Below are 15,660 nucleotides of genomic sequence, written 5' to 3'. Positions count from 1 at the left end.
CAGAAGGCTTTTGGAACTAAGCTGAGATTGAGTTCTGCATATCATCCGCAGACTGATGGTCAGACTGAGAGGACGATCCAGTCATTAGAGGATCTTCTGAGAGCTTGTGTTTTGGAGAAGGGAGGTGCTTGGGATTGTTATTTGCCTTTGATTGAGTTTACCTACAACAATAGTTTTCATTCGAGCATTGGTATGGCACCGTTTGAAGCTTTGTATGGTAGGAGATGTCGGACACCGTTATGTTGGTATGAGTCCAGTGAGAGTGCTGTGGTTGGACCGGAGATTGTTCAACAAACTACGGAAAGGATTAAGATGATTCAGGAGAAGATGAGAATTGCTCAGAGTCGTCAGAAGAGTTATCATGATAAGAGGAGGAAGTCACTTGAGTTCCAAGAGGGAGATCATGTGTTTCTTCGTGTTACTCCGATAACTGGTGTTGGTCGAGCTTTGAAGTCGAAGAAGTTGACACCTCGATTTATTGGTCCTTATCAGATTTTGGAGAGGATAGGAGAGGTAGCCTATCGTATCGCTTTACCGCCGTCGCTTGCGAATTTGCATGAAGTTTTTCATGTGTCTTAGTTGAGGAGGTACATTCATGATCCGTCGCATGTAGTCCAAGTAGATGATGTACAGGTGAGAGATAACCTGACTGTTGAAACATCACCTATGAGGATCGAGGATCGAGAGTTGAAGCAGTTGCGGGGTAAAGAGATCGCCTTGGTGAAGGTAGCTTGGGGAGGACCAGCAGGTGGCAATGTGACTTGGGAACTGGAGAGTAAGATGAAGGAGTCTTACCCAGAGTTGTTCGCTTGAGGTATGTTTTCGAGGACGAAAACTCTTTTAGTGGGGGAGAGTTGTAACACCCTGATGAAATTAAGATAATTGTTTAAATTAAGTTAATATTTTATTTATTAATTTAATTGAATAATTAGAAAATTATTGGATTATTAATATTATTTTGGGATTATTGAATTATTATTATTATTGGAATAATAATATAATTTGGAAAATATATAAGTTGGAAGTTAGAAAAATCCCATTTTTTTGGTAAAAAGTTATTTTTTCACGTGAAAAGGGAAAAGAGGCAGAAAGGGCAAAAAGCAAAAGAACGAAGGTTGAAGGAAGGGAAAGCTTGGAGCGCAGAGACTGCCGGATTTACTCAGGTAAGGGGGGTTTATCATCGTTTGATGGGTCTTATGGGATAGCATGTAATGGGTAGTGATGAACCTCTGAATTTGACTCTGATTGAAATGATATGTGATGAAACTGTGAAATATTAATGAACGAAATTGGATGATAATTGATGAAATTCGTAGGAATTAGGTGTAGTAAGGTTAGCGATTTGAGAAGTTGAATGTATCTGAGTTGTAATTGATAAAACGAACGAACGTGTATGAAAAATTGGACTGTGAGAGGTTGGATCTGAAGGATCTCGTAGCAGAGAAAACCCATAGCAGATCTGGAAAACTGGATTCTGGTCATACGCGTATGGCACTAGGCAATACGCGTATGGGATGGCTTGAAAATGGGGGTTTTGGCGCTGGTACGCGCCATACGCGTGTGATACGCGTATCCCTGGAGTGGTACGCGTATGGTGTATGCTATACGCGTATGAGTGAAAGAGGTGATGTTTTGAACGGGAAAACGTCTCTGTTGGTACGCGTATGAGGATGTGGTACGCGTAGCATACGCGTATGGGCGTGGGCGATACGCGTATGGGTTGGGCGAGGAAATGCGCCATACGCGTATGGGCATAGGCGATACGCGTATGGGCAGACTTGTGGTTTTCTGAACTGTTGTTGTGCAGTTTTTGGTTGTTTAGGCTGAGTGATGTAACTTAGCTGATGTATGGCGTGGTAGGGATCATTTCCCGTTGTTGTGAGTAGTATAGGTATTAGTAGAGTGTGCTAATACTGTGTTGATGACGAGGCATGATATGATATGCCTTTGTGATAAAATGTGTTGAGGATGCTGTGAATGTATCAGTTATGTATGCATTTGTGAATAGACCGTTTTATGGCTTAGAGTGTGAGCATACGTCTATTCTTGTGTTGTTGTTGTTGTTGCATTGCTAGGTGATTAGCATGCATATTGTGGCCCATTTGGGGTGGTAGCTAATTCCCATGGTGAGGAATTAGTGAGTAAATCATTTTGATTATTGTTGATGTTTGCATGCTAGGTGATTAGCGTGCATAGCATGGCCCATTTGGGGTGGTAGCTAATTCCCATGGTGAGGAATTAGTGAGTGAGTCACTATGTCTCAAATGAGTGGGACTAGTGAGCTTGGTAGCCGTGCCTGGATTTGGACGGTGAGGTTGAACTATATGTTCACAAATAGTCGGTACCGCATGCATGGAGTCTCATTGCATAATATATGTATGGCGTGTAATATGAATGGATGTATTCCAATATTACACGTGTATTTGTGTTGGTATTGTTGTGTTGTTATGGAGTATGATGTTGAATTAATATGCTGTTCCTGAATGGGTGTTTTGATTAGGGTGATGAAGTGTGTTGAATCACTTAACATAACATGATATTTTCTAATACTCATTATATTGATTGAGGAACTCACCCTTACACTATTTTTCAGGTAACGAGAAATGAGTTGAGTAGAAGCTAATTGTTGGAGTCTAGCGTAGTCCCCGTAGTGGGTCGTGCTCTGATAGATGTAACATCGGGATGGGTTGTCTTAACTTGTTTTGAATGTTTTATTGTTGGTCGAGAACCATTTTCCATGTAATGTTTTACATGATTGATGAAATTATATCCGCTGTGTTTTATGCAATTGTTTAAGTTTTAAATTAATAAAAGAGCATGACCTTTATATTGTTGAATGGTGTGAATATTATGTGTGACACCCTTGAAGTGCATAATTACTCTGAATTGTTATATGTTTATTATTTTAATTTAATTATTTGGGTATTTTAGAAGGGTGTTACAACAACCATGTAATGGGAGCAAGGAGAAGACTCACAGAATAGTGGGGGATAGATTGCTTATCCCTACCTTCCACCAATTGCCTCAGATGAGGACTTTTCCTGCTTGGGACAAATATAAACATACACAAGCATTGCCTCTTAAGGAGGACTTCAGACAGTTTGCCCGGCCCGGTAACAGCCGGGTCTCCAGACTACATGAAGAAGAAAGTTCTATACCTCAATGCTAATTGCTTATAAGCAAAGCAATGCAAGTTCTTAAGAGAACTGAGCAACTAAGTGTACCTGTACAAAAGTCAAACAGAATCAGCATCCCATTCATAATCAGACAACAACAATAAGAATCAATAATGTACAATCAAACAACAATGTGCAAGGCACAAGGCTCAAAGCTCAAATGCTATGCATCCTACAAAACAGCCACATTAGTTTACAAGTATCAAGCAAAACATCCCAAATGTGAAACAATATCCTTAAGCCTTAACTCCTTAACCTGAAAAGCCACAATCACATTCAAATGTAAGTAACATGACCACTAGGACTAGCCTAGGGTCCAAAAGAAGGAAAAATCCTAAAACAGCAACCAATTCATGATCAAAGTCAAGATATTTCGAATACTAAGGGATCCCAATTGGTCCCATATCCAAACTATACACCTATTTCAATTTATACGACATGTAAGGCAAAGTGAGCAATGTTAAACCACATATGAGCAATCAGCAAGATCACATCACAAAAAATACCAAAACAGCATGGAAAATTCCACAAAAATTATATCCTAAACAGAGGACATTCAACAAGTTACATGTCAATTTTCATACAATTTGGCCTAGTGGAACTATGGGAATTAATTCAACTTGACAAGGCATGCAAAAACACAATCAAATGAAGCTACAAAATGTACATTAACTTCAATTCAATGGTAAACAGTGACATTACATGGGAAATTAGTAGGACCAAAGCCAAATGAAAGCTACACATGTCAGGAACTATTCTACCAAATTTCATGGTCATATCATTCATCATGCTCATTCTATGCACAAAATAAGGCAAACTAGTTCAAAGGAAGCACTAAGCCTACAAACAGAATTATTGCATTCAAACCCACATCAACACAATCCCAAAAATTCTCAAATAATTTAAACCTAAACAGGGGATATTCAAGGTCTACCATGTCAAATTTGAGCTCAATTGGGCAAATGGAACCATGTCAATGAAAATCAACAAAAACAGACACAATTATAGGCTCCAAATCACAACATCAATACATGCTTCCACTTCAAAAATTCATAACTCAATGAAAACAAAAAAGAAATGGATGAGATCAAAACAGGGAGGTCCTAACAGGTGTCTACTACAAGCATGTCAAATTTCATGATCATACAGTACCATATGAGCATTTCACAATGAATCTACCAACCTATGTCACACAAGCTTGCAAATTCAATCATCAGAAGTGAAAAATCATGATCAATTAGAAAACACAATGAACAATTCCACAAAAATTCACAAAGGATCCTAACATGTTAATGAGCATCCATGCCAAATTTCAATCAATTCTAACAAGGATAGGTCATGCTAAAAAATCCAACAAATTGGCATCAAGAGGTGTGACACAAATTGTCACACCTAAGTTTAAAAATTCATAACTCCATAGCCAGGTATCAAAAACTCATAAAATTTATATGGAAATAAGCATCATCCAGTCAACAACCATCACAAAAATTTCCAGACATTTATTTTACAATATGAGAATTTCATGATCAAATTAGTCTAAGGTATCAAAATATACACATGTGGAAGAAACCCTAGGTCAAACGAAAAATATTCCATGCACAACTTTGACCAATAGGTCAAAAATCATCTACAGTCAAAGACAAAGTCAACAAAATTATTTTCACAATTTTCTGATTTTTCTATATTTTTCGGTGATTTATTGAACATGTTATGTAATTTTTTACAAATTTTTAGGATTAATTGAATTAAATAAGTTAAATAAAGGAAATGGCATTTTGGTAATTCTTTGCGCGGGGGCGGGTAACAGCGAATTCAAATTTTCAAAACGTTTTATGGATCAAACGACTCAATCTCATCATCTTCAACTCACAGATTTTCCAGAAATATGAACAAGGCTCAAGAACACGCATTCTCTAAATCCTAACCAAAATAAACAAGGATACATCCGTTGGAACCGCACGAGCACGTAGAACACGAATCTCAACTCCAATTAACCTAACAATCACTAAATCATGCAAATCAATCGATCTAGGGTTTTAGATTCAAACTTCGAGTTACGATTTCTAAGCCTACAATCAACCATTTGCAATTCTAAGAGTATCCTCGTGATCTACATAATATTCACTACAACACGCACATAATCATGGATCGAATGGTGAGATTCGAATCTGGAGGTACTTGGAGCTCGCAGTGATGAGATCAATGGAATTGGCGCGTGTTTTGATGAAACAGAAACAGCATGGACTCGTGGCAGCAGGATGTGAAGCTCCAACTCACTCAATTGTACTCCTAATGCTCGGATTCGCAATTCACCATGGATGAACCTTCTTTGGACAGTTGCAAATCGTGAATCTTTTGGAGCCAATTCACCAAAACAGTCGAAGAAGATGTGGAATGGAAGTTGCAGCACGAAGAATTTCTCCAATTGATGAAGAATTGAGAGAGATCCAGTCCAATTTGCAATGATGTGTTCGTGAGGAAAATTCAGAAAATGGAGAGAATTTTGATCTAGATCTGTGAAACTGTGGATTCTGTTATGTTTAGGAGATGTTTAAGCTTATATACCATGCCACTAATCCATGATTAAACAAGTGATTAACCAAATTGGTGTTTTAAGCAAATTGCATTTTTCACTCAAAATGGCCAAAATACCCTTCCTTCAAAACAGTCCATGTATCAGCTCAATTTTGGTTCAAGCAAGTCCAAAATACCACATATGATGTGTAGAAACAATTCTCCTTTCCATAGGCCATGTAATTTGCAATTTCATCATGTGGTAGAAAAATGCCTAATTATGCACTTTCATTCTTCAAGCCAAAACTCAAATTATGAGACCTAGCCATGAAATGATGGTTCAAACACATTCTAAATGCCATTCCTGAAGTGTTACAAAGAGTCCCATCTCAAAATTCCAAATATTTTGACATTTGGACAATTTTGCCCCTGATCCAGTTTAACAGTCCAGTTGAAAAGTGACTTTTTGCCTTGGCCACTTTTGGAAAAATCCAATGATGCACCCTTGAAGTACATGTCAAATGGAGTTTGTGCATATAAAGAACTTGCAATTTGGACCAACCATGTGGTAGTTATGGTCTCCTGATTACGGGTCTTTTCTGAAATTCACTGAGCCATATCTTGTCAACCATAAATTGGATTTTTGAGTTCTTGGACTTTTTGGAATGGTGAGAACAAGATCTTCAACTTTCATGTTGGACAAAATTCCATTTGAAGCTTGTATGATGAAGTTATCTTGAGGAGAAAAAGTTTCCATTTTGGGCAGCTGAAATTACAGGTCACCTGCTATTTTTGGAAACTTTCTGTCTGAGCTCAATTCCTTCAACCTTGGTCTTTGTCATGTCAAATGAGACTTATATGGACATGAATAAGGTCTTTTAAACCATTTCCCACCTTCCAATCCATAAAATCGGGCACAGTTGACCACAGTTGACCACAGTTGACTTTCTAGGGTTTCTGGTTGACTGAACAATGACTGGTGACTTCTGAGCATCCAATCTTTGGCCAAACCACTTCAAAATGATCCTTGGACCATATGAGCTTGAAAAATCAACCCTAGGGCTTTGTCTCAATGAAAGTGGCACTTGCTTGTTTGACTGACTGATTCTCCTGATCAGTTAGACCTGATTCATCAACTGAGCTTGCACTTGGGCAAATGGACAATGCAATGTTATGCAGTGGACATTGTTAATGCTATGACCTAGTATGCAATGAATGTACACAATGGTAGGGTGCAAATTTGAGGTGCTACAGCTGCCCCTATTCAATCAACTGGGAACCCGAGTGGATGAGAGCAACGGCTGTCAGACTTTCGGGGTAAACAGGGATTGAATACCAAGAACCGTAGAAATTTGCACACTGCTGGGGATTATTTGTTTTTGCTTCTTTCTCCTATCTTCTCTTCAAAAGCACAACCACATCCAGACATCGACACACGATGACTGGGATCAGAAATCTCAACTAGATGCCAGCGGACAACTAGGAAAAACTCAACGTTTACCAAGACCAACGGAGAGGTAAATCAACTCTACTGGGGATAACCAGGGAAGGATACAACCATACGTCAACGGACGAAATGGGAAAGACTCAACGTTTACCAAGACCAACGGAGAGGTAACCAGACATCATAGGATGAATGGGAAGAGATATACAACCCTACGTCAGCGGACGTAATGGGGAAAAACTCAACGTTTACCAAGACCAACGGAGAGGTAACCAGACATCATAGGATGAATGGGAAGACTCGACCAGACGTCATAGGACGAAAGGGAGACTCAACGTTTATCGACACCAACGGAGAAGGAGGAAACTCAGCCAGACGTCATAGGACGAAAGGGAGAAGGAGAAAGCCACTTCACGAGGGAAAGGCACCACAACCGGAAACCGAATAGGACGTCTACTGGGAATTCTGGTTGGGAAGTCAACCAGACATTAATGCATGAACTGGGAATAGGGTATACAATCAGACGTTCATGGACGAATGAGAAAAACACAACGTTTATCGAAACCAACGGGGAGGTAGATCCACTTGGGGAAAGGTACAACTAGACGTCATAGGACGAATAGGAAAAACTCGACGTTTATCGACACCAACGGAGAGGAGGAATATTCTGAGGGGAATCATCTGGTATTACCAAATGATCTGCGGGGGACAATCAACTATACGTCATAGGACGCACAGGAAAGACTCGACGTTTATCGACACCAACGGAGAGGAGAAAACTTCTGGGGACGACCCTGTGGGGAAAGATATCAACTATACGCCAACGGACGCATAGGAAAAACTCGACGTTTATCGACACCAACGGAGAGGAGGACTCTTCTAGGGAGAGCGAACACAACCAAATCATCAATGGATGATGGGGAAAAACTCGACGTTTATCGACACCAACGGAGAGGAGGAACTCACTAGGGAAGGGACGACGTTACGAACATCGAAAGATGATGTTTACTGACATCAAAGAAGACCAGACACTACGCATGACTGGGAAAGCACCGAAAGATGGTGTTTACCGACACCAAAGAAGACCAGACACTACGCATGACTGGGAAATCACCGAAAGATGGTGTTTACCGACACCAAAGAAACAACACACGCGGGTGCTGACGGTATACTGACATCTACAAGATGACAGGGCAAGGCCACATACTGGAAGGGGGTCTCACTGGGGAGAACAATCTTTCCTTTCACCAACGGATGAGGAAATAACCTCTGTGGGGATTAATCCTGAACACTATCAGGAGCAACCGTAGCAAATGTGCAGTACAGGTTGAGCAAAAAATCCGTCTATGCCGGGGAGTACTGTCTGATTGGTTTCGAACACATGAATGCATATGTTGGAATTTTTCTAGGGCGTAATGCTCCACATTGAATGGAAATGCTACGCGTTTTGAGGATGCAATGATTACTACATGCAAAATGCAAATGCACCCTGGCTACGGAGCCAAAAGATCAGGTACTCCAACTTGGCGGGGAGACTCTGACTGAGGGATACTCTGCGGGGAGAGCCTTCATCTGGGAATGCTTTGCGGAGAAAGCACCGACTTCTCACTCATGCTAGAGAACCAAAACTGTTGCCGGGCATAAGATAGACTTCGCTGGGGATATCCTTCACAGGATCCAATCCACTCGGGGACTCCACTTGGGAAGCACTCAATACTCCGCTGGGGAAGTAGACCAAGCAACTCTTCAGGGATAGTACTCGCCAGGGAGTAACAAGACATCTTTACCGGATATTGATATACCACTTCGCTGGGGGAAGACTTAACCAAACCTCAGGTAGGACCACTCTGCTTTGGGGAATAACTTCTACTCCCCTGGGGACGATCCACACAACCCACAGGTAGACTAAACTCAGCTAGGGATGCAAATACCGATCCGCCACGAAAACTCGTCCAATCCACAAGTAGGATGAACTCTGCTGGAGAAATATTTCTTTGAAACCCGCTCCACTCGGGGAACACTGAGGAAAAACCACACCATTCTGCTGAGGAGAACAACTCTGGTGGGGATGATAACACATCATATCATACTGGAGATAGACCTTCACAACCCTGCTGGGAGAAGCTCTCACGGCCGTGCTGGGGATAACATATCACAAACCCAACTGCTGGAGAACAACATTCTCATGACCAACTCCGCCGGGGGAACTCCTGGGGAAACGTCTGCCAGGCACTCAGTGGGGATCTCAACTGGGGGAAATCTGCCAACACAGGCCTGCTGGGGATATGCAGTCCTTACATCTGCTGAGGAAAGAAGATACCATCCACAGACACCTCTGCAGGGGAATACAGCTCGGACAGATATCAAACTTGCTCCGAGAATAACTTGCTGGGGAAAAGCTTACAGATGTCGACCTGTAAAACAGCAAAACACAATGCCCCAGGGGTACATGGACAAGATATGCTCAAGTGTCCTCAACATTCAAAATGATTTTCAAATGTTTTGTCCTTCTGCAAGTTACTGTTAAGCCTTCATGTTTTATTATATGCAATGTTTATCAAAAATTCGGACGTTTTTGCAAACAAAACAGTAAAAATAAAAACAAGAGAGCTATTTATCTAAATAACGACTTTTATTGATTGAAAATGTGCCCGAAAAGGCAAATACATTGGGAAGCAATCCCTAGAAAGAGGTAATTGCGCACAAAAGGAAAATAAACTATCCTAATGGCAATGTGAATACGGCATCCACTATTTCCCAATTCTGTTATAACCCACAGATCATCAGTTTTCCTCCCAACTCCTTGCTTTCTGAGAAGAATGACTGGACCGATCACATCTTTCAAGATGGCAGCTGACGAAGCGCTATGAGGTGCAGATACCTCAGACTGTAGTCTTCGCTTTGATCCCTCTCTTGGCTGGATCGCCCTTTCGGGTTTTCAATCCACCGGGATACCCATTTTTGCCTAAGCCGCCCTTGCGGGTTTTCGACTTATCGGGTGTACAAATTCTTTTCATTTATATCCCTAATTTTTGCCCGAACCTTTTCTTTCTGTTTTTGGTTCGCCGGGATGCCCTTTTTTGCCTGGACTCTTTTGTTCTTTTTATCCAGCGGGTCAATTTACGCGAAGTATTTTTTGACTACATCTGAGTTAACAGGGGACGGAAAATCTTCACCGTCCATTGTTGTAAGCATCAAGGCTCCACCGGAGAAAACCTTCTTCACAACATATGGACCTTCGTAATTAGGAGTCCACTTGCCCCTGTTGTCGGTACCGGGAGGAAGGATCCTCTTCAAAACTAGATCTCCAGTTTGAAATGTCCGAGGACGCACCTTCTGATCAAAGGCTCGCTTCATCCTTCTCTGATATAACTGCCCATGGCACACAACTGCTAGCCGTCTCTCTTCGATAAGGCTTAACTCATTAAACCTTGTACGAATCCACTCGGCTTCGTCCAGCTTGACATCCAATAATACCCTCAGAGAAGGGATCTCCACTTCAACTGGTAGGACTGCTTCCATACCATACACGAGGGAGTAGGGGGTTGCCCCGGTCGACGTACGTACTGAAGTACGGTACCCATGCAAAGCGAAAGGCAACATCTCATGCCAATCCTTGTACGTCACGACCATCTTTTGCACAATCTTCTTGATATTCTTGTTAGCTGCCTCTACAGCACCATTCATCTTTGGTCTGTACGGAGAAGAATTGTGATGTTCGATCTTGAAATCTCTGCAAAGCTCTTTCATCATCTTGTTATTGAGATTCGAACCATTGTCAGTAATGATTCTCTCAGGAACTCCGTAACGACAGATGATCTCCTTCTTGATGAACCGGGCAACCACTTGTTTGGTAACATTGGCATAGGAAGCTGCTTCTACCCACTTGGTGAAGTAATCAATCGCGACCAAGATGAAGCGATGTCCATTCGAAGCAGTAGGCTCAATCTTCCCAATCATGTCAATGCCCCACATGGCAAACGGCCAAGGCGAGTTCATGACATTCAACGGGCTTGGTGGTACATGCACCTTATCAGCATATATCTGGCATTTATGGCACTTCCGAGCGTACTTGAAGCAATCGAATTCCATAGTCATCCAGTAATATCCGGCTCTCAGCAATTTCTTTGACATTGCATGACCACCAGCATGGGTACCAAACGAACCCTCGTGCACTTCCTGCATCAACATGTCTGCTTCGTGTCTATCCACGCATCTGAGCAAGACCATGTCAAAGTTCCGCTTGTACAGCACATCATCCTGATTCAAATAAAAGCTTCCAGACAGCCTTCTCAGGGTTTTCTTGTCATTCTTCGATGCACCTTCAGGGTACTCTTGAGTCTTGAGGAAGTTCTTGATGTCATAATACCACGGTTTCTCATCAATAGCAACAACAGACTCGGCTGCAAACACATACGCAGGCCTCTCGAGTCGATTCACAGCAATGTGTGGCACATGATTCCACCAATGAACTTTTATCATGGAAGATAAAGTAGCCAAAGCGTCAGCCATCTGATTCTCATCCCGGGGGACATGATACAATTTCACCTTCTTGAAGAACGTCAGTATTCTTCTGGTGTAATCTCTATACGGAATCAAATGCGGCTGGTTCGTATTCCAATCTCCATTGACCTGATTGATCACTGGAGCAGAATCTCCAAATATGTCAAGAGTTTTGATCCTCAGATCAATGGCTTCCTCTATTCCCATGATACAAGCCTCATACTCAGCTTCATTGTTGGTGACATCAAACGTCAATCTGGCAGAAAAAGGTATATGAGCACCTTCAGGATTGATCAATACTGCACCAACACCATTACCATTCACATTCACAGCCCCATCAAACATCAGTGTCCACTTGTCATCAGGATCCGGTCCTTCCTCGACAAGAGGCTCGTCACAATCTTTCATCTTTAGATACATGATGTCTTCATCAGGGAATTCAAACATCATAGGCTGATAGTCGTCGATCGGTTGTTCGGCGAGATAATCTGACAATACACTACCTTTGATAGCCTTTTGAGACGTGTACTGGATATCATACTCAGTTAAAATCATCTGCCAACGGGCAACACGTCCGGTGAGAGCTGGCTTCTCAAAGATGTATTTCACTGGATCCATCTTAGAAATCAACAAGGTAGTATGGTTCAGCATATACTGCCTTAGTCGGCGAGCAGCCCAGGCCAAAGCACAGCAAGTTTTCTCAAGCTGTGAATATTTGATTTCACAGTCGGTAAACTTTTTGCTAAGGTAGTATATGGCATGCTCTTTTCGACCAGACTCGTCATGCTGACCCAATACACACCCCATTGAAGTCTCGGTCACTGATAGGTACATTATCAATGGTCTCCCTGGGACGGGAGGGATCAGGATTGGAGGTTTCTGTAAATACTCTTTTATCTTGTCAAAAGCTTTCTGACAATCATCATTCCACTTGATGGCCTGATTCTTTCTAAGCAATTTGAATATAGGTTCACACGTGGCAGTTAGGTGAGATACGAACCTTGCGATGTAATTCAATCTCCCTAAAAACCCACGAACCTGCTTTTCGGTTCTCGGTTCAGGCATCTCCTGAATAGCTTTGACTTTCGCTGGATCAACCTCAATCCCTTTTTCACTGACAATGAAGCCTAACAGCCTCCCTGATCTCACTCCAAACGTACACTTGTTTGGGTTCAGCCTCAGTTTGAACTTGACCAACCTGTCAAATAACTTCTGCAAATTAACCAGGTGCTCCTCTTCTGTCTGCGACTTCGCAATCATATCATCCACGTACACTTCAATCTCTTTGTGCATCATGTCATGAAAGAGAGTCGTCATAGCCCTCTGATAGGTAGCACCGACATTCTTCAGCCCAAATGGCATCACCTTATAGCAGAACGTGCCCCAAGGTGTAATGAATGTCGTCTTTTCCATGTCCTCTGGCGCCATCTTAATCTGATTATAGCCCGAGAAACCATCCATGAAAGAGAATACCGAGGATTGAGCCGTGTTATCAACCAATACATCAATGTGAGGTAATGGGAAGTCATCTTTCGGACTCGCTCTGTTCAAATCCCGGTAGTCGACACACATCCTGACTTTGCCATCCTTCTTCGGCACCGGAACGATGTTGGCTACCCACGGCGGGTAAGTTGTTACTGACAAAAAACCAGCATCGAACTGCTTCTGAACCTCTTCCTTGATTTTCACTGCCATATCAGGACTTGTTCTACGAAGCTTCTGTTTGACCGAAGGACAATCATCTCTGAGAGGTAGTCTATGAACCACAATATCAGTATCCAGCCCAGGCATATCTTGATAAGACCAGGCGAATATCTCAATATACTCTCTCAGCATCTCAATCAACCTGTTCTTGACCTCAGGTTTCAAAGCAGCCCCAATTTTGATCTCCCTTCTGGCGTCCTCAGTACCAAGATTCACAATCTCCAATTCCTCCTGATGAGGTTGGATGACCCTTTCCTCCTGCTTCAACAATCTAGCCAATTCTTTCGGGAGTTCACTGTCTTCATCACTCTCCTCTTCGGCTTGGTATATGGGATTGTCGAAATCATACTGAGCCATAACAGATTTGTTCATAGTGGATGCCATAAGATCATTTCTGCATGTTTAATGCTTTATTTTAGAAAAAGAGTTCAAAAAAAGTCACAAAAACAAAAACATTGCCATAACAGATTTGTTCATAGTGGCACTTGCTTGTTTGACTGACTGATTCTCCTGATCAGTTAGACCTGATTCATCAACTGAGCTTGCACTTGGGCAAATGGACAATGCAATGTTATGCAGTGGACATTGTTAATGCTATGACCTAGTATGCAATGAATGTACACAATGGTAGGGTGCAAATTTGAGGTGCTACAGTAGCTTGAGACTCTTTGATTTAATGGGAGTGTTTTGTTGCTCAGTGAAGATTGATGCCTTTTTTGCGGAACAAGCAGATTTAACTGGTCAATAATCTTTTTTGGTGAGTCAAGCCCTTGAACTCTATAAAGTGATACTATTTTATTCTCATATAGGTAGATTATATCAGAAATGCATCCATAATTATGTATTACAACAAACATATGCTATATGTCTATTAAGAGAAAAACATCATCCTACCACACTTATTCTTATGGTCCAAGTAATTTTATCCTTTGAGATGTATTTATCATCAAATACTTCAATCACTCTATAGTTTAATTTTATTATTGAACTCAAGACTTGACGTTAATCAAGTGTGAGTTGAGTTTTACTATCGATGATTAATTAGATATAGGCTTGTTCCACATCCCTAATCATTTCTTCATTATATTCAATTATATCCAAATACATCATACATTTGTCAATTCTTTCGTCAAAGAATTGCAAGATTTTCCATCTTCAATAAACTTTGAATATTCAATCTTTCAACTAGTCATGTATATGATTACTTTATGTACTCTTGATAGTATTTACCATCTATCATCAAACCATGACACTTTTGTCTTATTAATACAATTATCATATACAATATATATTCTATATTTTTGATATTTGATAAACTATCACCAAGACAATTTTGTCATTCATTTTATCATATACACAAATTTTATATCATTGTTCATTTTCTAACCTTTTTACTTTGAAGTTTTACTTCCATTTAAATATATTCAAAATATATTTAATGTATTAAACATATATAGCAATCGACTATATATTATGATATACATATAATATGAAATAAATTATTTAAAATTTAATAAATTCTTACACAAACTAAAATACAATGTAAACATGTCCTTGAGATTTTTAACATTGTATTTACATCATTTTATGTTACCAATATGCGCACCATAAATTCAAATTCATAAAAAAGACTAATTTAATTTTTACCAAATCATTTCGTCAATAAATAATGCATTATTAATTAAAATAAATTACTTACACTAAAGAATAATATCTAACATGTATTTTACATTCAAGTATACACCATAAATCAAATATATTCTTAAATATTCAAACCACTACAACAAAAACGGATTTAGGCAACAACGGAAAACTGTCACCTAAAGGTAGAAAACTGTGGTCTAAGTCTTCAAGGGACAGTTTATCAAGCGTGGAATAAACGGTTTAGGCAACAACGGAAAACCGTCACCTAAAGGTAGAAAACCGTGGTCTAAGTCTTCAAGGGACGGTTTAGAGTTAACTCACATACTTGAATAATTTATAAATCATGCATACATAATTTTATTGCACATGTTAAACTTAACATAAATATAAATTATTTTCAACATATTTTACATAGATTATAATATATATTTATTTAACAATTATATATATTTCACCATAGTTATGAATAAACAAACATGTATGTTTATCTCTCTTTCACCATCATTGAACGTTATTATCATTTTCTTTAAAGTTTAGATCTTGTGTTAGGGGTATGCCTGCAAAACATAAATAAGAAGAAGATGAAAATGGTATGATGAAAGTGAAACAAATAAATTCTAAAGCATGTGTGTACACTAAACTTTAGGTTCGATTCGCCCCTTCCAATTCCAGAAA

Source organism: Lathyrus oleraceus, chromosome 3 (assembly GCF_024323335.1).
Source record: "Lathyrus oleraceus cultivar Zhongwan6 chromosome 3, CAAS_Psat_ZW6_1.0, whole genome shotgun sequence".
Lineage (NCBI taxonomy): Eukaryota > Viridiplantae > Streptophyta > Magnoliopsida > Fabales > Fabaceae > Lathyrus > Lathyrus oleraceus.
The sequence above is the reverse complement of the archived record's forward strand: the minus strand, read 5'-3'. Positions refer to the sequence as shown.